The 20,460-nt window shown below is 47.5% G+C and overlaps 1 pseudogene; it reads right to left on the bottom strand.

The window, feature by feature from the left end:
- Positions 1-5,724: 5,724 nt before the first annotated feature.
- LOC124728027 lies at positions 5,725-5,842 on the bottom strand (annotated as a pseudogene).
- Positions 5,843-20,460: the final 14,618 nt, after the last annotated feature.

Here is a 20,460-nt window from a genome sequence, read left to right as displayed (position 1 = left end):
CGAGCAATTGTGACCCTGTGACATTTTTGGGAACACGTACACCATCAATGGTTCCAAATAGTTTTCAGGTCTACTAACATAAAGCTTTCCAGTAAATTATCGGTGTAGATGGACCAAAGGACACAGTCCATTCCTTGTAAACGCAGCCCATGCCATTATGGAGCCACAAACAGTTTTCGCAGTGCCTTGTTGACAACCTGATCCAATGTTTCGTGGAGTCTGCGCCGCACTCGAACCCTAGCATGAGCTCTTAAAATGTTCAAATGTGTGTGAAATCTTATGTGACTTAACTCCTAAGGGCATCAGTCCCTAAGTTTACACACTACTTAATCTAAATTATCCTAAGGACAAACACACACACCCATGCCCGATGGAGGACTCGAACCTCCGCCAGGACCAGCCGCACAGTCCATGACTCCTGAGCTCTTACCAACAGAAAAATTTGGAAATTTGTGGTAACGTCTTATGGGACCAAACCGCTGAGGTCATCAGTCCCTAAGCTTGCACAGTACTTAATCTAACTTAAAGTAACTTACGCTAAGGATGGCACACATACACCCATGCCCAACGGATGACACGACCCTCCGACGGAGGAAGCCACGCAGACCGTGACAAGGGCCCTTAGACCTTCGGCTACCCCGCGCGGCTTACCAACCGAAATCCTGACTAACGTGAACAGATGACGGCTTTCCAGTCGTCTAGGGTCCAACCACTACGGTCGTCGGCTGTTAGCAGAGGCCCGCGTGTCGGTCGGCTGCTGCCATAGCTCATCAACGCCAAATTTTGCGGCACTGTCGTAACGGCTTCATTCGTCGTACGTCCTGCATTGATTCCGCGGTTATTTCAAGCAGTGTTGCTTGTCTGTTAGCACTGACAACTCTACTGAAACTCCGCTGCTCTCGGCCGGCCGGAGTGGCCGGGCGGTTCTAGGCGCTACAGTCTGGAACAGCGCGACCTCAGAAGTTAAGTCCCATAGTGCTCAGAGCCATTTGAACCATTTGAATCCTCTGCTCTCGGGCGTTAAGTGAAGTCTGTCGGCCACTGCGTCGTCCGTGATTAGAGGTAATGCCTGAAATCTGGTATTCTCGAAACACTCTTGTCACTGTGGATCTTGAGATTTTGAATTCCCTAACGATTTACAAAATGGTATGTCCCATGCGTCTTGTTCCGACTACCACTGCGCGTTCAAAGTCTGTTGATTACCGTCGTGCGGCCATAATCACGTCGTATACCTTTTCACACGAATCGCCTGTGTACAAATGACGGCTCCGCTAATACATTGTCCTTTTATACCTTGTGTACGTGATGCTGCCGCCATCTGTATATGCGCGTATCGCTATCCCATGACTTTTGTCACATCAGTGTATGTTCTTCCTGGAAGGGAATGTGCAGGTTGTGACACATGGACGTCGACATGTTTAAGTTTGGGTCTGGCCGTGAGTCGTGCACGGATAGCAGCAGCAGATAAGGCGACCGTTCGCGAAAAGAGTGAAATCGTGGTTTGAGTCCCGGTCCGGCACAAATTTTCACTGTCGTCACTCCAGTATTCAGCCGATCGTGGTTCATATTCGCAACAGCGAATACATTTCCTGTAAATCTACTTATTCCGAGAAGTACCGGCTGTTTCAAAATGAATATCGGGGTTTTAAGGCTTTGTAGCATTTATTACATGCAACTTCCGATTATCAATAAATCAGATGAAAACGAAACTGGAATAGTTTTGTTTGTATACTTGTACTCATGCACATTCACTGTTTCCTGTATCTTTCGTTACAAGATGCTAACAGCAAACACGGCGACTAGTGAACGGAAGGTTTTTTGCGATTTACAATTTGCAAGGACTGAATCTGATGCTACAGTGTAACTTGCGTTTCGTATTAAGTCCCATTGTAATCCTCCAGTAGATAATAACATCCGTAGATGATATCATCGACTTGAGGACATCAGCCATATTTGCAAAGGGAGGAGTAGGTGACCCTCAAGAGTGACTAAAGAACGTGTTGAGCGTCTAAGAGAGTTTTTCATTCGTAGCCACCAGAAAATTATATTGAAATAAATTCCCGGAATGCAGCCGGGTGACATCGTCGGCTGTTGTCACCCGGCTACATTCCCGTAAGTTATCTGAGCGTGGTTTACGCCGGGAAAAGCGCAAGACTTGCACAAGTAAATCACTTTGGAAGGCTAGCCGTGAATTAGAAATTCTAGTGATGTCTGGGTGGAAACTTTTAAGGAGATGCTTACACCTACGTCCATATCGTTTGTGACTGTTACAATGTCAAAAGCGGTTTATCTGCCAGCTTTGCAAATGAAATGTTGCTGCCTGACGATGAAGGCTTTCTGGATCGTGTCGTCTTCGGTGATACATCGACATTTCACCTTAAGTGGAAATGTGAACCAACACACACGATGCGCGCAATTGCGGGCAGCAAAGCGCGATGAGAAGGTGCAGTTGCAACGAGACTCTCTTAAACTGAATGTTTTTGTGCCATATTTCGGCGGAAACTACATTGGCATTTCTTTTTTGGTGAAGCAACTGTGTCTGGAATTTCTTATATTTTTGTGCTAGAACTATGGCTCTTTCCTCTGCTGGAAGAACCTCAACGACAGAACTTTATTTGACAGAAAATGGTCAGCAGCTTTACTGGCATAACACGGTATGTGACTGGTTAAATGACGTTGTATCCGACCGCTAGAACTGGCAGTAAGTGACCGAATGACATAGCTTGTTGCGCATGACCTCCACGTTCACCCGACCTGATGTCACACGATTTTTACCTTTTTAGTGACCATAACGGATCATGAGTATGGGCCTCTGCTGAAAAAACAGGATTGAAAAAGTTGTTGCGACAGTTACTCATAAGGCACTGATTAAGGTTTGGGAAGAACTCGCCTATCTCCTTAAGTCTTGTTACATTTGACATTGAATTTTGCTATACATGTTGTTGTTGTTGTGGTCTTCAGTCCAGAGACTCATTTGATGCAGCTTTCCATGCTACCTTTTCCTGTGCGAGATTCTTCATCTCCCAGTTGTTACTGCAACCTACATCCTTCTGAATCTGTTTAGTGTATTCATCTCTTGGTCTCCCTCTACGATTTTTACCCTTCACGCTGCCCTCCAATACTAAATTGGTGATCCCTTGATGCCTCAGAATATGCCCTACACTGTGTGTGAATTACTATGATAGTCATGAAGTTTTAATCATCCCTTAGAAAATACGAAATCACGTGATCAGTCTTTTGTTCGGCGAAGAGTTCTCGGGCTTCCAGCCAGGTGGCGGTGTCTTCAAACTGCGACGTTTCGACGAGTGACATACTCATCATCTTCTGGCGAAGAAGAACTCTTCGCCAGCTGTATGCGCCGGGAAAGCATACATTCACAGTCTTTTGTTTGTTTGCTGGTACATGTCTGCAATCCAGGTACACATTGAAATCGTCGCTCTACAGTATCGTAACACGCCGTTAGATGAGACACAATAAAATGGCGGAACCAATCACAGGTGTCCGCAAGACACTTGCCCCTCCCCCTTCTTAGCCCCCGTCACCGTCCGCTGTGGGTGTGGGATCTACAGCATACAAAGTTTTAATGAATATATTGAGCGTGTAACCATAATTTTTCTAGGATATAATACATTTTTTGTGTCACATATAAAATTTAGTTCTTATTGCAGGAAATGTCTCCAAAATGACCAACTCATTTATACACTCCTGGAAATGGAAAAAAGAACACATTGATACCGGTGTGTCAGACCCACCATAGTTGCTCCGGACACTGCGAGAGGGCTGTACAAGCAATGATCACACGCACGGCGCAGCGGACACACCAGGAACCGCGGTGTTGGCCGTCGAATGGCGCTAGCTGCGCAGCATTTGTGCACCGCCGCCGTCAGTGTCAGCCAGTTTACCGTGGCATACGGAGCTCCATCGCAGTCTTTAACACTGGTAGCATGCCGCGACAGCGTGGACGTGAACCGTATGTGCAGTTGACGGACTCTGAGCGAGGGCGTATAGTGGGCATGCGGGAGGCCGGATGGACGTACCGCCGAATTGCTCAACACGTGGGGCGTGAGGTCTCCACAGTACATCGATGTTGTCGCCAGTGGTCGGCGGAAGGTGCACGTGCCCGTCGACCTGGGACCGGACCGCAGCGACGCACGGATGCACGCCAAGACCGTAGGATCCTACGCAGTGCCGTAGCGGACCGCACCGCCACTTCCCAGCAAATTAGGGACACTGTTGCTCCTGGGGTATCGGCGAGGACCATTCGCAACCGTCTCCATGAAGCTGGGCTACGGTCCCGCACACCGTTAGGCCGTCTTCCGCTCACGCCCCAACATCGTGCAGCCCGCCTCCAGTGGTGTCGCGACAGGCGTGAATGGAGGGACGAATGGAGACGAGTCGTCTTCAGCGATGAGAGTCGCTTCTGCCTTGGTGCCAATGATGGTCGTATGCGTGTTTGGCGCCGTGCAGGTGAGCGCCACAATCAGGACTGCATACGACCGAGGCACACAGGGCCAACACCCGGCATCATGGTGTGGGGAGCGATCTCCTACACTGGCCGTACACCACTGGTGATCGTCGAGGGGACACTGAATAGTGCACGGTACATCCAAACCGTCATCGAACCCATCGTTCTACCATTCCTAGACCGGCAAGGGAACTTGCTGTTCCAACAGGACAATGCACGTCCGCATGTATCCCGTGCCACCCAACGTGCTCTAGAAGGTGTAAGTCAACTACCCTGGCCAACAAGATCTCCGGATCTGTCCCCCATTGAGCATGTTTGGGACTGGATGAAACGTCGTCTCACGCGGTCTGCACGTCCACCACGAACGCTGGTCCAACTGAGGCGCCAGGTGGAAATGGCATGGCAAGCCGTTCCACAGGACTACATCCAGCATCTCTACGATCGTCTCCATGGGAGAATAGCAGCCTGCATTGCTGCGAAAGGTGGATATACACTGTACTAGTGCCGACATTGTGCATGCTCTGTTGCCTGTGTCTATGTGCCTGTGGTTCTGTCAGTGTCATCATGTGATGTATCTGACCCCAGGAATGTGTCAATAAAGTTTCCCCTTCCTGGGACAATGAATTCACGGTGTTCTTTTTTCCATTTCCAGGAGTGTATAAAAAATTACAAGTTTTAGAGTGTAACTACCACCCCTCTGCAGAAATTTCTGCGGGCGCCCATGTACCCGACCCATGAAGTCGTGTCTTGTGCGATAATTCGTTTTCTGCATTTCGTGGAGGACATCGCTGTGATAGTGCTGCCTGGGAATATGGGTGTCTTGGCCTTTCTCACTGCGGACTTCGCAACCCGTTGTTTTTCGTGCCATCACGGGCAGCCACAGCGGTGGGACAGGTTCTGGTTGGAAATAGCACGGTGCTAAACTGTTTGATGTTAGGCATTGCTTTTTCGACCGTTATGTAAAAGGAACATCCCTTCACATATAAATTCGGTTATTGTCTGCACTATTCACATAATGCATTAATGAAGTAATACATAAAAAAACTAAAAACTCCTCCCGAACAGGCCACGAAGGCCCAAAGTTACCGACCGGCCGCCGTATCATCCTCAGCCCACAGGAGTCACTGGATGCGGATATGGAGGGGTATGTGGTCAGCACAATGCTCTCCCGGCCGTATGTCAGTTTCCGAGACCGGAGCCTCTACTTCTCAATCAGGTAGCTCCTCAGTTTGCCTCACAAAGGCTGAGTGCATCCCGCTTGCCAACAGCACTCGGCAGATCGGATGGTCATCCATCCAAGTGCTAGCCCAGCCAGACAGCGCTTAACTTCGGTGATCTGACGGGAACCGGTGTTACCACCGCGGCAAGGCCGTTGGCGAAGTAACACAGAGGCGTGTTTGAATCTTTTTTAATTTTAATTCTTGGTCTAATTAAAAGACGAAAGATTAAAGTGCTTTGAGTGAAACGAGTTGCAATGACAGTTGTTTCTTGTCAAAAATATTTAGCTGTTTTCTTCCGGATTTGCCGTGATTTCCAAGGATGTGGTTAGAAAGGAAAAAGTGTTGCGAGTGAAACGAACAATAATGACATTTGTAATTATGTTTTTTACATATATTTGGCTGGTTATTTCCTTATATGTCGCGATTTCCGAAGATGGAGTTAGGTAGGAACCTAAGAGCACACCTTAAATTGCTGTGAGTGAAGAGAACCGCATTGGTGATACGCCTCTCTATTGCTACTTAAAAGGAAGTCGCAACAGTGAGGGAGGCACTGGCCGAAAACGCCACAGTTGAAAACTTGGTGGTAGGAAGTGAGTGCACTGTACATGCAGCATATACAAAAGGGTCGGGAAAGGCCGTGGTCGGAAAGTCCACGTATTTGGAAGTGGTTCGGCAGCAATGAACAAACTAATTTTACTGTAGTTCGGTGTCGCCGACGATTCCAGTGCGGTCAAACAAATCTGAATGAGGACGAACGATATGGCAGACCATTTCGCTGCAAAGAACCGGAAATCGCAAGTCCTCGTACACCGGGGTATCACAATCGAGACCACAGAAGGGAAGGTGAAGATCGGAAGTGGATGGGATTTCAGAATCTTGCTCGTCATTTAGAACATGACGAAGGTCGCGGCACGACTACGCACCGGCTTAATCTGCATCTTAATCTGCATTTTTCGGCCATGTTCTCCTAAGATGACACCCGGTGTTCTTCCTATTTGCTCAAGAGAAGAAAATATTGCACGACAGGTATCGCTGGAATGATGACGATGTAAATTTCGGGTGGAACGAATCTTGGATAGCTGAAATGTAAGTGATGCACTGAAGGATGAGTGTGCAGAGAAAGACCAACTTCACACCAATTTTCGCAGTCACCGCTTTACTACGTCGAAGTCGTAATCCAAATTTTATGACTAACCGCCATGTTCACTACTGATCATTCGTGATTCATCTCAAAATATTCAATTCGGGATCTGTGTACTTTAGACACTAAGGAATTGGAGCGTTCTTTACAGAAAGACACGTAGTAACGTTAGGGGAAGAATGGAAATTTCTAAGGAGTGTTGTAACCTGACAGGTGTACGGGCACGCCCTGGAACCAGTTTTCGCAGCTGGAAGCAGTCCACAGAGTCGCTTGAGGCCTGACGAACCGGAGACACGGTGGAAGTGGTTCGCTCCGCCCATAGCGACCGGTAGCTGCGCGCCGCGGCACTTGTCGTTAGCGGAAGTGTTTGTTTATTATTCAGGGCGGGGGCGGCCACGCCCTGGCGGCCATCTGGAGGCAGAGCCGGCGCCTTTGAGGCGGGCAGCGGACACTTGACTGCGGCCCCCTGCGGCGCGGGGGTGGGTCGGGCCGGCGGCCGGCGGCGTCTTCTGAACCGAGCAGCGCCGCCGCCCACAGAGGCAGGCGGCGGCGGCGGCGGCGGCGGCGGCGGCATAGGGTCTGAAACAACAGGGCTGACGCGAGCGAGATTTGTTGCCTTCCTGTTGTTGCTCTCGACGAAGAATAGCCTCCGTCCCAGCCGTTCCCTTTCTTGGGCTATCCAAGGAAAAATATAGCAATGTAAAGGTTCGTGAACGACGTGACCGTTCTCGGCTCAAGAAAATAATTCCTAAGAGGGGTATAAGTCGAGTTTTATTTTCGTCTCGAAAAAATAATGTTACGTAATAATTTTTGGCAGATACATGTTTGCAGTCGTGGTACACACCCAAACATTAAGCGGAGATGGGCTGTACCATTATGTTTCGGGTCCTCAGCTGGCATGCTAAGGTACAGCGGCGCGGGGATTTTAAAGCGTATCTGGATTGCAGACATGTACCAGCAAAGCACATGTTTCAATATGGAACTTTATTTTTTAGGGTCATAATTAAAGGCACCCGTCGTATACGGGTTATGTACGATTCTCGACGAAATAATATGGAAACTTTCGGAACATTTTTTGTATTTCTCCATATCACATCGACAACGGTTTTTTTCTCCAAACGTTTTTGATTTTGTTCTCGCTTATAAGAACATCAGTGGTGGCATGCCTTAGACTTGGATTAGGACGTGGTCTGCTGTACATTCCACTACGTCGGTCATCAGACCTCAGAAAAAAGTCCTACACACGTTGGTGAAGAGAAGTGGCAGCCACTGATACAAGTTTCATTCCAGATGCTTCCTTGCCCGTATCCTACGCAGACTGCCGTGCGGCGTGGAGTATAGCGTTCGCAACGGGCTCCTAGAGGCCAAATTGGTCGTGTGAAGACGGTTATGTACTATCTTGGTCGACACATACCTCCCAGCTTATCCTAAAAAGGAAATGCACGGTTCCGTTACAATCTCCTCAGGGTTCCTAGTGCCGTAATTTCTAGGTCGCAGTCATCAGCTAGTCGGCAAAGCGGCTATTGCGAGGCAGATATTCAATAAAAAATGAAGTCGCTGTGGTGAGGGGCGACTCCTCATGTTGACTATGCTTCTAACATGACAGTTAGCGCGCCTTATAACCTTTACTACCACATTAGGTACCTAAATATCCTTTATGGCACTGGTATTAGATACCTCTCTCAATAATTAAACGGTAATTTTTAAGCATGTAAGTACATTTTGAACAACCAGTTTAATAGCAAATTTTTCATGTAACAATGTTCACCTATATAATATGGCGCTGGATGAGGGAAGGTTAGTAAATAACTATTTTAAATTCGAAAAAGATAGAAAACCGAAAACTGTTTGTCATTAGTGATGAGAAACGGTTAAGTTATTGTTGGCACAAAAACGCGACTCATTGATAAACGCAAACAGTTGCGAAGATTTTCGTCACTAGCACTCGATCGAATCCTTGATTTATTCATTTTCATAATGGAGAAAAATCTTTCCCACACATAAGTAGATCCGAAAATGGAAACAATTTCAAATCAAATGTCTCTAACCACTATGGGACGTAACATCTGAGGTCATCAATCCCCTAGACTTAGAACTAATTAAACCTAACTAACCAAAGGACCTCACACACAACCATGCCCGAGGCACGGTTCGAACCTGCGACCGTAGCAGCAGCGCGGTTCCGGACTGAAGCGCCTAGAACCGCTCGGCCACAGCGGCCGGCTGGAAACAACTCTCGCAGCTTCATGATGCAGCCGTGAAAATTCTTGCTGTGGAAAACTTTCGTAGAATTCTTTTGTATTTCGTACTGGAAAGAACTTATCCTCCTGCCGTGCATTGCATTGCCGGTCTATCAGTTCCATCTGTAGATGATTCGGAGCATGTTCAACCGACGCTGAAAATGGCCGTTCAAAGCAACGAATGCTAGAAGACTCACGCGTAAATCTATAAATCGTGCTCCAACGTTTTCCTTAACTTTTGAAATTCTTCGTACGTATTCTTGAAATATAGCACTTTCGTGGAACAAATCAAGGATAGGGAAATGTGAAATGTTTTCAGATACTAGTTGGTTCTCCAAAAGAACAAGCTTCCTTTCAAAAGCACCTGCTTTATGCAAAAGTTAGAAATTAAATTATTTTCACCTTGTAAACTGACGTTCAGGCTTTTCATGTGAATCGCAATGTCCGCCCCGATAGCTGAATAGTCAACGTGATGGACTGCCGTCCTAAGGGGCCCGGGTTCGATTTCCGGTTGGGTCGGGGACTTTCTCCGCTCAGGGACTGGGTGTTGTGTTATCCTCATCGTCATTTCATCCCCATCCGGCGCGCAGGTCGCCCAATGTGGCGTCGAATGTAATAAGACCCGCACCAAGGCGGCCGGACCTGCCCCGTAAGACGCCAGATTTCCATTTCCATGTGAGACGCAATGTCCACGAGAAATGCAAGGTCTGATATCCAGCAAAGTTCACTTTTTTCCTTCTAATGTAAGAAATGTACTACGTCCAAACGTAAACAAAAAAAACCTTTTCAGCATTTTACCTCGACTGAGCCAGCGTACTTGGGTATAGTAAGGTATGTCGCTGTGCTCCTCTCTTAATTCCTCAAAGAACTGCTAAAAATGGTTCAAATGGCTCTGAGCACTATGGGACTTAACTTCTAAGGTCATCAGTCCCCTAGAACTTAGAACTACTTAAACCTAACTAACCTAAGGACATCACACACATCCATGCCCGAGGCAGGATTCGAACCTGCGACCGTAGCGGTGGCGCGGTTCCAGACTGTAGTGCCTAGAACCGCTCGGCCACTCAGGCCGGCCAAAGAACTGCTGAAACTGGCGATGCGTAAGCCCATGTGTCTTCAGATAGTTTACAGTACTCATAACTTGCTTGATGTTCTCGAACGTTACTAATTTTGCAAAAAGCGCCTCTCGATGCAGAACGCTGAACTTCCATAAAACGTCTCCTCTGTGCGTCCTAGCTTTTTTCGCATCAGTGCTGTGAGACCTCCCTGATAGCCTCGCATTGCCGATGCTCCATCCGTAGCCACTGATATTAACCGATTCTAATCCATGTCGATACTATCAGTCACTTGCTCGATAGCTTGCAGTAAGTCTACACCTGTCGCAGCCCCTTTCAAAGGCACTAAGGCCAAACAGCCTCTGTTACGCGCACAGCGTCACAGACACTTCGTATGTATATCACTACCTGAGATGTATCTTTAAGATCTGTTGCTTCATCCAAAGCATCAGAGAAAGCAACAAAGTCCTTAGCGTTATTTGTTAACTGCCTGTGCACATCGCCGGCCATTAAACTTATACGTCGAGTCAATGTTTGTTTGGAAAGGCCGATTTATTGAAACCTGCTAACGTTCGTGGGACACAAAAGCTCTGCAGCATCAATGAGACAGTCTTTAGAAACTCTCCTTCAGAAAATGGATCTTGCTATTCTTACTGCAACTTCGAACCTTGCCCGCAGTGCAGATATACTGTGATCGTCGTTCTAGAAAACCGAAAACAGTACTTTGTATAGTAAAACAGAAACGAATGTACCACAAGAAATGAAGAGTTCAAGAGGTAATAATTATTACGACCTAACATTAAAATCCTATTGATGTGTCTCATCCAAATTTTTAAGAGCCCTTAATTTGACTTGCCGTTCTTCAGTGTTCAGTTCACTACATTCCTCTTCGTGAAATGAGTTGTAGGGCCTTTCAGTCATGAACTGGCGCTGACCACCCACAGCAAACACTGTGAGTTTTCACCTGCTGTTGTAAAGAAGAACTGAAAGACCATGAAAAGCCTGAACGTCAGTTTGCAAGGTGAAAATAATTTAATTTCTGACTTTTGCGTAAAGAAGATGCTTTGGAAAGGAAGTTTGTTCTTTTGGAGAACCAATTATTGTCTCAAAACATTGCACATTTCTCTGTCCTTGATCTGTTCAACGAAAGTGCTATATTTCAAGAATACGTGCGAAGAATTGCAAAAGTCAAGGAGAAATTTCGAGCACGATTTATAGATTCCTAGCATTCGTGTTTAAATGACCGAGAACACAGATCTCCCGTTCTTGCTCTTTTGCAATACTAGCCATTTCTCAGTACGCCAGAGGGAAGCAAGACTGGGTATGTTTGGGTCCTCCCGACACCGCGTAAGCAAGGAAGCGGATCCGTCGTCGCTCATTTGGTGAACTGCCTGATCACAGATGTTGCTGTTCCGCTTTGCCCAGTGGCTGAGATGTGCGCACCAGTGCCGCATTTCCGCACTTTTGCACAGTTTGCATCATTTGACTGGCCTTAACTCAAGGCACTTTATATAGTGCTACTATACATCGTTGCACTATACCGGCCTGTACCAAAGTCTTGCATCAAACATCTAGGGGTGATAGATCACGTCATGGGAAACAATTTTTGTTTCAGACAAAATGTTCTCTGGTATAGCCCGGCGTCCTTTTGTACTGGTTATGCGCCTGAGAGGCGGCAGGGTGTAAGCACTGTGCAATCTGCGTACGCTGTGTGTGTGCCTACAACCCGCTCATCTGCTCCGTCTGAAAGGGGTTACGCCGAGCGAACATAAACTTACTGGTTCGTTTCTAAAATATCCGTCTGCGCTTAGAGACACTAATTTTTAAGGTTTTTATTGCTAAAAAGCATTCTGTCTGTTTACTGTGGCGGATACAATGTAGCGCACTTCGTTAGTGGACGCTGCTAGTTCGGTGAAATCTCATCATCCAAGGGCCGGCGAATACTACGGGAAGTTTGACCGTAAATGTGAATGAAGTTCCGAATGGTTTGAGGAAAGATATTGAGCAAATGATTTTATATTTACAAAAGAAAGACAAAAGTCAACTTTTAATGTAATCCAGTTTTCTTATATATCTGTAACTGTGTAGTTTGTTATTGTTAGAACACTGCGCACGGTTGAAGTGTGCTGTAGAAATTTTGTAATGCAGCATATGGTTGTGTCTTATAGTCGAAAAGAGTGTCGAGGAAGCCAACTGTGCAGAGGAGAGTTACTTCCTGGCAGATTAAAAACTGTGTGCCCGACCGAGACTCGAACTCGGGACCTTTGCCTTTCGCGGGCAAGTGCTCTACCAACTTTCTTGTTTTTTTTTGTTTTTTTCTTTATTTTTTTTATTTTTTAAGTGCTCTACCAACTTTTTTTATAAATGAAATGCATCCTCTGCAAAAAAAAAAAATCATTTTAAATCAAATCACAAATTTAAAGGAACAGGGATATTTATTTATTTATTTATTTTCAATAAAGATCACTCTGTCAAAAGGAACATGTAGATCATTTTATCGTGTAGTATGTTTATTACATATGGAGTGGTGAGAGAAGCGTGAGGATCATTATCAGCTGTCAAATGTGCACACCGGCTGCACCCGGCACAACCCAACTGCGTGGGGGGTCAAGGAAGACTGCCTGAAGATAATTGGCAAAGGTTTTCCGATAGTGTGACCATCTGTGAACCTCATTGTGGGCTGGCTGCAAGAAATACCAAAAGTCAAGTCGCGACTTGGCAGCATCCCCATATAGGTACGCGATCGTCCAACCTTTGATCCAGATGATCGACTGTGATTTAGTCGCCGGAAAGTAGTCACTCTCCGGATGTAAGAAGGAAGGAGGGGTAATATGTTGCGGGGTCACACGGAGGTAACAAGCAACCATCTGTCTTCCTAGGAGCCAGACGTCCTCCACCGCGATACAAGTTAATCGGTGATGGTCGTCATCCACTTGGTGACATTTCGGGCATAGTGGAGTGTCCACTAGTCCAATTGCATGGAGCCGTTGGTTGGTGTTGAACTTGCCACAGGTGACAGAGAACCACAGCGCCCGAACGAAGGTAGGAAGAAATTTTTGGTGCACATGTCTCCAAATCTTCGGCCAATGCAACCTGGGGTGTTTGAGTTCAATGACATTACGACTTATCCGTCGTAGCAGCCAAACATAAAAATCCTTCGCATGTGGCGGTCTCGTGCGCGGAAGCTTGTCTCTGATATAACTAAGTTCCACGATAAATGTTGAAACATGCGCAAAATGTGGCGTAATGTTGCCCACCGCCACCGGAGGTGTGAGGGACGCTGGAACCAGGAGATCGAGTAGGCGGGATGTAAGGGAATCATGCCCGCTACGCCATTGCTTGTACATCGTGGCTAGAAGGAGCGCCGTCGCTCGGCAGTGAACATTCGTAAGTCCGAGTCCCCCCTTGTCCGTAGGGAGAGTGAGCGTTTCGTATCGCACCTTGAGGGGCGATCCAATCATCACAAAATAGCCTGGTGCTGATTGAAGTCGACGTCCGAGCGTGAGTGGTAGGGGCAGGATCTGCGAAATATGCACCATTCGAGAAACCACATAAGTGTTCAGATACTCGACTCGCTGCAAAGGATCAAGGCGCCGTAGCAGATGTTGTCGGACCATGGTACGTGTTGTCTGTAAAATACGTCGGTAGTTAACTGCCGCAGTATGTTTTACAGATGAGGTAAAGTCTATGCCGAGATAGCGGAATCGTTGCACATAAGGAAACGGACTGATTTCTTCCGGCGTAAGGCCCCTTCCAACCGGCATTGCCGCCGATTTGTTCATGTTCACAGCACTACCCGCCGTCACACTGTGGCCCAACAACAGTTCAAGAACCGTCTTCACCTCTTCCTCAGAACGAACGAGCAGCAGGAGGTCGTCCGCATAGGCACGACATTTGAAGGTGTAGCCCCGTAGTTCCATCCCAGAAAGAGAATTGGTGAGCCTCCCAATTAATGGTTCCAACGCTATCGCGAACAGCAGCATCGAAAGAGGGCAGCCCTGGCGAATGGAGCGTCGAATTTGAATGGGCCCTGCTATACGCCCATTAACCTGTACCAAGGATTGTGCGCCCCCATAAAACCTTCTAATGAGACCAGTAAAACGGTCTGGAAAACCCATTTGTTCCAGTACAGCATACAGATAGTTGTGGCGCACCTTATCAAAAGCACTGTCAAAATCAACCGCCACCATCGCCGCTTTAAGCCGGCACTCCTCCGCCAGCGCTATCACATCACGGCATTCGCCAGTAGCTGTTTGTACATTCACCGATCCACCCGGTGTCGTCTGTTCTGGAGAGAGAACGCTACGAATTAACATACGACATCGGGACGCTAGCAACCGTGCAAAGATCTTATAGTCGGCATTAAGCAGGGTGATGGGGCGATAATGTGTGACCGTAATTCCTGGCTTCGGTTTATGTACTGGCACCAGGAGGCCTTCCATAAAAGCCGGTGGAATAGGCGCATCGGAATTTAACATCTCGTTGTACATTTCCGTCCATCGCGGTGCCTTTTCGTTGCGAAATCCTCGATAGAATTCAGCAGGAAGCCCATCAATGCCTGGGAACCGATTCAACGCACCTTGTGCGATCGCATCATGTACTTCCTCACAGCTAATGGCTTCCAGTAAGGTTCCCGCGGCTTCCACCGTCAGTGTACGGGAGACGGACGTGACTATACGGTCGAGGTCATCGACAGAGGCTGCTTCTTCTCGATAGATGTGTTGGTAATGGTCTACGAATGCAGAGACAATGTCCGCTTGACGCGTCACTCTTCGGTCTTCGCGGGTAATTAATTCCCGTGCCAAAACTCGTCGTCGGTGCTTTCGTTCATTCACGACGTGGTGCATGGAAGGAATCTCGTGCCTTATCGTATTGTGACATCTGGCGCGCACCATGGTTCCCTGAAGATGTTTCCGAACTAAAGCCACTAGTTTAGCTTTTATCCTTTTGCGTTCGATCCAGATGTTCTGTCCCGGCGGACCATCATCCAGATCGCGCAGTGCAGCAAAATAAAAGTCGGTGGTACGGCGGCGCCATTCTGCCATCTCCCTGCTATATGAGATGAACGTACGGCGAAGCGCCGGTTTAGCACAAGCCAGCCACCAATCAAGCATCGTCGTATACCTTCCAACCCTTCGCTCGCACATCGTCCATGTCTCAAGGATCCGTTGACGGCATTCAGGATCATGTAGATGTTGAATGTTTAGTTTCCACGGGGCCTTACTGTTCCACACCTCTCTACGGGGAAGAAGCACCGTACAGATGTAAGCGCTGTGATCGGAAAATGCCAATGGCCAGCGTTCCGCGTCCTGTACATCATTTGCATGAGCCCGTGAGATATAAAAGCGATCTAATCTGCTCGCCGAATGACTTGTCACATGTTGTATCCCGGTGCAGCTCCATGTCGTAATTCCCACGTGTCACTAAGTACAAGATCGTTGACAACGATTCGCAACTCCTGGCTGATGTTTGCTTGCGGCCATTGGTCTTTCTGGCTGAGAACACAGTTGAAATCTCCGCCAACTATTACACATTCATAATGTCCATGGAATAGTGGAGCAATGTCTTCTGCATAAAATCGCGCCCTTTCCCGCCGCCGATTGTTTCCAGACGGTGCATAAAGATTGATGATGCGTGTCCCAAACGTCGTGATAGCCATTCCCCTGGCCGACGGAAGATAACACACGTTTTCCACTGGGAAGCCATCTCGCAAGTAAACTGCCACCCCACTCCCACTGTGATCTCCATGGGACGAATAGGCTCGGTAGCCTGCGATGTATGGGAGTGCAGCTATGTGGACTTCCTGCAGCAAAGCAATATCCACATCAGATGCCCAAATCGTTTCCTTCAGTAGGTGTATTTTGGCCGGTGAACGCACGTCATTGATATTTAATGTCGCAATACGGTTCGCATGGCGTTGAATCCCACTCTGTCGAGGCACAACAACACCTCCCTGCATCGGCGCTGGGGGCTGAGTTAGAAGACGTTCTCTCGCCCCTCTCCCTTCACCGTCAGCAATTATTAGGCCGTCTTTGTGAGTGCCGGCTGCCTCTGTATGACGTCCGGCGCCTCCTCAATATCGTCATACCACATCTTTTCAGGTTGTGATATATTCGTGTCCGTAGCCACAGCATCTGCGTCTGGAGAGCCAACTGGCTGTGATTTCTCTTCAGCATCACCACGTCCCGGTACCATCAATGTGACAGACCGCTGTGGGTCTGATCGAACAGTTCCCAGTGCCTCATCCTGTTTCGTAGAGGCTGTTGTGTCGTCTTGGTCCAGAGGCACATTGTCGTCGGGGCAAGGGGAGTCATCCCGAGGAGATGTCGTGCGACGCCGCCGTTTCCTCCTTTTCGGGGAACGTTGTTTGCGTGATCTTCCGTCCGTATCCTCAGATTGTAGGGAATCACGGCTGCTCGACAGAAAAGCATCCGTAGGAACGGGAAGTGTTTCGAGTCCCATCGTTGAACTTGGCGGGAGTTCGCTCGAAACTAATGTTGTCGTCTCAGAGTGCGTTCCAGATGGAACAGCATTCGTAGTGGCTGGAACTGCTTCTTGTACTATCGGTGTGCTTGGTGGGAGTTCGGTCTCATCTGATGTTGTCGCCGTAGATTGTATGCTCGATGGAGCAGCAGCCTCTGTCATCCCGACGTCTGCGACAAGGTTTTGGAGAGTGCCATCTTGATCTTCCACCGGGGCTGTGTCCTTTCGGTCATCAGCGGACGCAGTGAGGGCTTTGGCATAGGTGATCGGTAGTACTGTCATCGCCGGCGACGGCTCCCGCACATCTGAAGGCAGTTGCGTAATCCGCCGTTGCATACAGTTCGACCTGAGGTGTCCCTCCTGGCCACAGCCAGAACATGTACGTGGTTGACCATCGTAAATCATCACCGCCCGACAACTATCAATTGTCAGAGAGGACGGTACATGCTTCTGAAGATCAATAGTGATCTGTCGCACTCCGTTAAGAACGGGGTACGTGGCGAATTGTGTCCAGCGTTCTGCCGTGTGACCATGTACCGTGCCGTATGGCTTAAAAGCCTCGATAACTTCTTCAGCCGGGAGCTCAAATGGCAGCTCAAAAACACGTATTGTCCGTACACCAAGGCCAGCATGGTCTACAGTTACCGTCCCGACATTCCCGTCACTATGGAAAAATCGGAGACCTGCTTTTGTCGCCTGTAGAATTCTCTCACACGCCGCGTCATTTACCATCTTAACATACACCGTGGGACTAATGATGGACAGGTGAATTCCGACAATATCGTTTGGCGGTATCTTGACTTCCTCTCGAATGAATCGTTCCACTGCTAAAGCCTTTGGTCGTTCGTAATCTTTGCAGAAATTGAATCGTAGTGTAGTTTTCCTGTACTTGTTCGCCATGATCGTTGTTACTAGCCCGCGCGCAGACTAAGTCCACAAGTAAACAAACACTCGCACACGCCGCACAGGCGGAAGTATCGGACCTCCGCTTCGCACGGCCGCTAGCACCGAACTGCTACCAACTGAGCTCCGAAGCACGACTCACACCCGGTACTCACAGCTTTACTTCTGCCACTACCTCGTCTCCTAACTTCCAAACTTTACAGAAGCTCTCCTGCGAACCTGCAGAATTAGCACTCCTGAAAGAAAGGATATTGCGGAGACATTGCTTAGCCACATCCTGGGGGATGTTTCCAGAATGAGATTTTCACTCTGCAGCGGAGTGTGCGCTGATATGAAACTTCCTGGCAGATTAAAACTGTGTGCCCGACCGAGACTCGAACTCGGGACCTTTGCCTTTCGCGGGCAAGTGCCCTACCCACTGAGCTACCGAAGCACGACTCACGCCCGGTACTCACAGCTTTACTTCTGCCAGTACCTCGTCTCCTACCTTCCAAACTTTACAGAAGCTCTCCGCTGCAGAGTGAAAATCTCATTCTGGAAACATCCCCCAGGCTGTGGCTAAGCCATGTCTCCGTAATATCCTTTCTTTCAGGAGTGCTAGTTCTGCAAGGTTCGCAGGAGAGCTTCTGTAAAGTTTGGAAGGTAGGAGACGATGTACTGGCAGAAGTAAAGCTGTGAGTACCGGGCGTGAGTCGTGCTTCGGTAGCTCAGTTGGTAGAGCACTTGCCCGCGAAAGGCAAAGGTCCCGAGTTCGAGTCTCGGTCGGGCACACAGTTTTAATCTGCCAGGAAGTTTCATATCAGCGCACACTCCGCTGCAGAGTGAAAATCTCATTCAGAGGAGAGTTATCAAAAATTATTTTGGTAACTTGTCTATCTGTAAAAACCTTATGGCCGCGCGGGATTAGCCGAGCGGTTTAATGCGCTACAGTCATGGACTGTGCGGCTGGTCCCGACGGAGGTTCGAGTCCTCCCTCGGGCATGGGTGTGTGTGTTTGTCCTTAGGTTAAATAGTGTGTAAGCTTAGGGACTGATGAGCTTCGCAGTTAAGTCCCATAAGATTTCACACACATTTGAAATTTTTTTTAAAAACCTTATGAAATGATATGTTGTTGTCATGACGTAATAAAGTATAGCTAAACTTGGAGTCTTTGTTCTCATTTATCAGTGGTTAAGATTAGTTCTCCACTTTCATTTTTTACTTTCAGGAGTCTGTTTGCACACTCGCATTGCACATGGCGAGCTGTGTGCTGAGAAGCATTTTGTGAAAAGCGGTAGGTTGCCGACTTGCATTGCACATCGCAAGTGCGGCAAATGAAGTTTGATTTTTGTCAGCTACGTCATTATTTCTAATAGAAACAAGCTGCAGAGCAGAAGAGTGTTCTGTCCGCATAGGTAGGCCAATAAATTTAACTACTATCAAACTTCATGCTCACTGTAAGGCACAGTGATTGTCAGAGTGTACCGGCGAAAATAATATCAAATCAGATTTGAGTCTTAATACCAGTAGAAGATTTCTGTAAAGTGCTACCTCGTGAATTTTCAAGCAGACGTAACACGAAGTCGGATACGTTAATTTGTGTGTTCACTTGATGTGTTATTACGATAACAGTTCTGATACTGTGATTGTTTGCAAGGTAAAGATACAGATTAGCAATATCCAAGGGCTACCTTTCAATCTGAGTCATTTTGTTTTGTAGTCAGATGGCATATTAAACTACTTTGAAAACGGAATGCTTTCTCGCACACGAATTGCTTGGTGTACCTAGCTAGTCTGGATTTCACATCGTGTTTTGTGAGCTCCGCATATTTCCGTTCAAAATTAAATTTTCACATACCTTTGATGCCTAGCATTGAGATTTACATATTTCGATATCAAAATAAGTTCCATACATTCCTCAGATACCACCGTGTCAAGTTCTGTGGAATAAAGCGGCTGAAAGTTGCATGCAGAGGAGGAGGATACCCTGCCCGCGGAAAGTAATTTCTAGTTAAATTAATTCTGCGGAAACGCTTTGTTTTCAGTGAGCTGTTCTTATCTACGAATGTGGATAAAGGATAAATAAGCTCGTATGAACAGATACAGCAGTTTTCCTTAGGACACTGCCTGGGCAGGATACAAGTGTTAAGAGAATTCAAGAATTATTTACAAAAACTGTAGACCCTGTAAAAGATAAAATCCGAATTAAAAAAGTTAAACCGAGCAGAAATTCTGTTATAGTTGAAGTTGCCTCCGAGGAGGTTGAAGACAAACTGCTGAATAACCAAAAACTGAACTCGGTGGTCAAATGCGAATCACCGAGGAAAAGAAATCCTCTCGTCATACTATATGACGTTCCCACAATAATGACTAACGATGAACTCTTAGATACAATTAGACAGCAAAATTTTGAGGAAATAAATGAAGAGGAATTTAAGAACTGCTTTAAATTAAAATTTAAGACTGGGCCACGGGGGCGTGATGTTGTTCATCACGTCGCCGAGGTGTCAGCGCAAATGTGGAAGCACATAACAACAATGGGCAGAATATATGTTGGCTTTCACGCCATAAACACAAGAGATTATGTCGTGGTACCTCGTTGCCACAACTGTGGTGACTTGGATCACGTCTTAAGGCTGTGCACCAGGGAGCCGGCATGCACTAAGTGTGGGGAGCACGGTCACAGCCGCAAAGACTGCAAGGCGGCGGCAGTCTGCATACCATGTAAGAATAGAGGGAAGAAGTCTTGCGGAGCCACAGGCAGGAATTGCCCGACATACAGAATGTTGGAGCAAAGGTTAATTTCTAGAACCGACTATGGCTGAGCCCGGCATACCGAACAGGATGCCAAAGCGAAAGTCCCCGAGCAAAAGGAGGAGGGACGCCATGAGGGCAAACAGATTCAAGGAGTTTTTGAGGTCGCTCTCGGGCGCCACCAAAACTGAAACAAAAGATAAAGCTATACAGACTGAAT

This window comes from Schistocerca piceifrons, chromosome 1 (genome assembly GCF_021461385.2).
Source record: "Schistocerca piceifrons isolate TAMUIC-IGC-003096 chromosome 1, iqSchPice1.1, whole genome shotgun sequence".
NCBI lineage: Eukaryota > Metazoa > Arthropoda > Insecta > Orthoptera > Acrididae > Schistocerca > Schistocerca piceifrons.
This window is presented reverse-complemented; position numbering and strand designations above follow the sequence as displayed.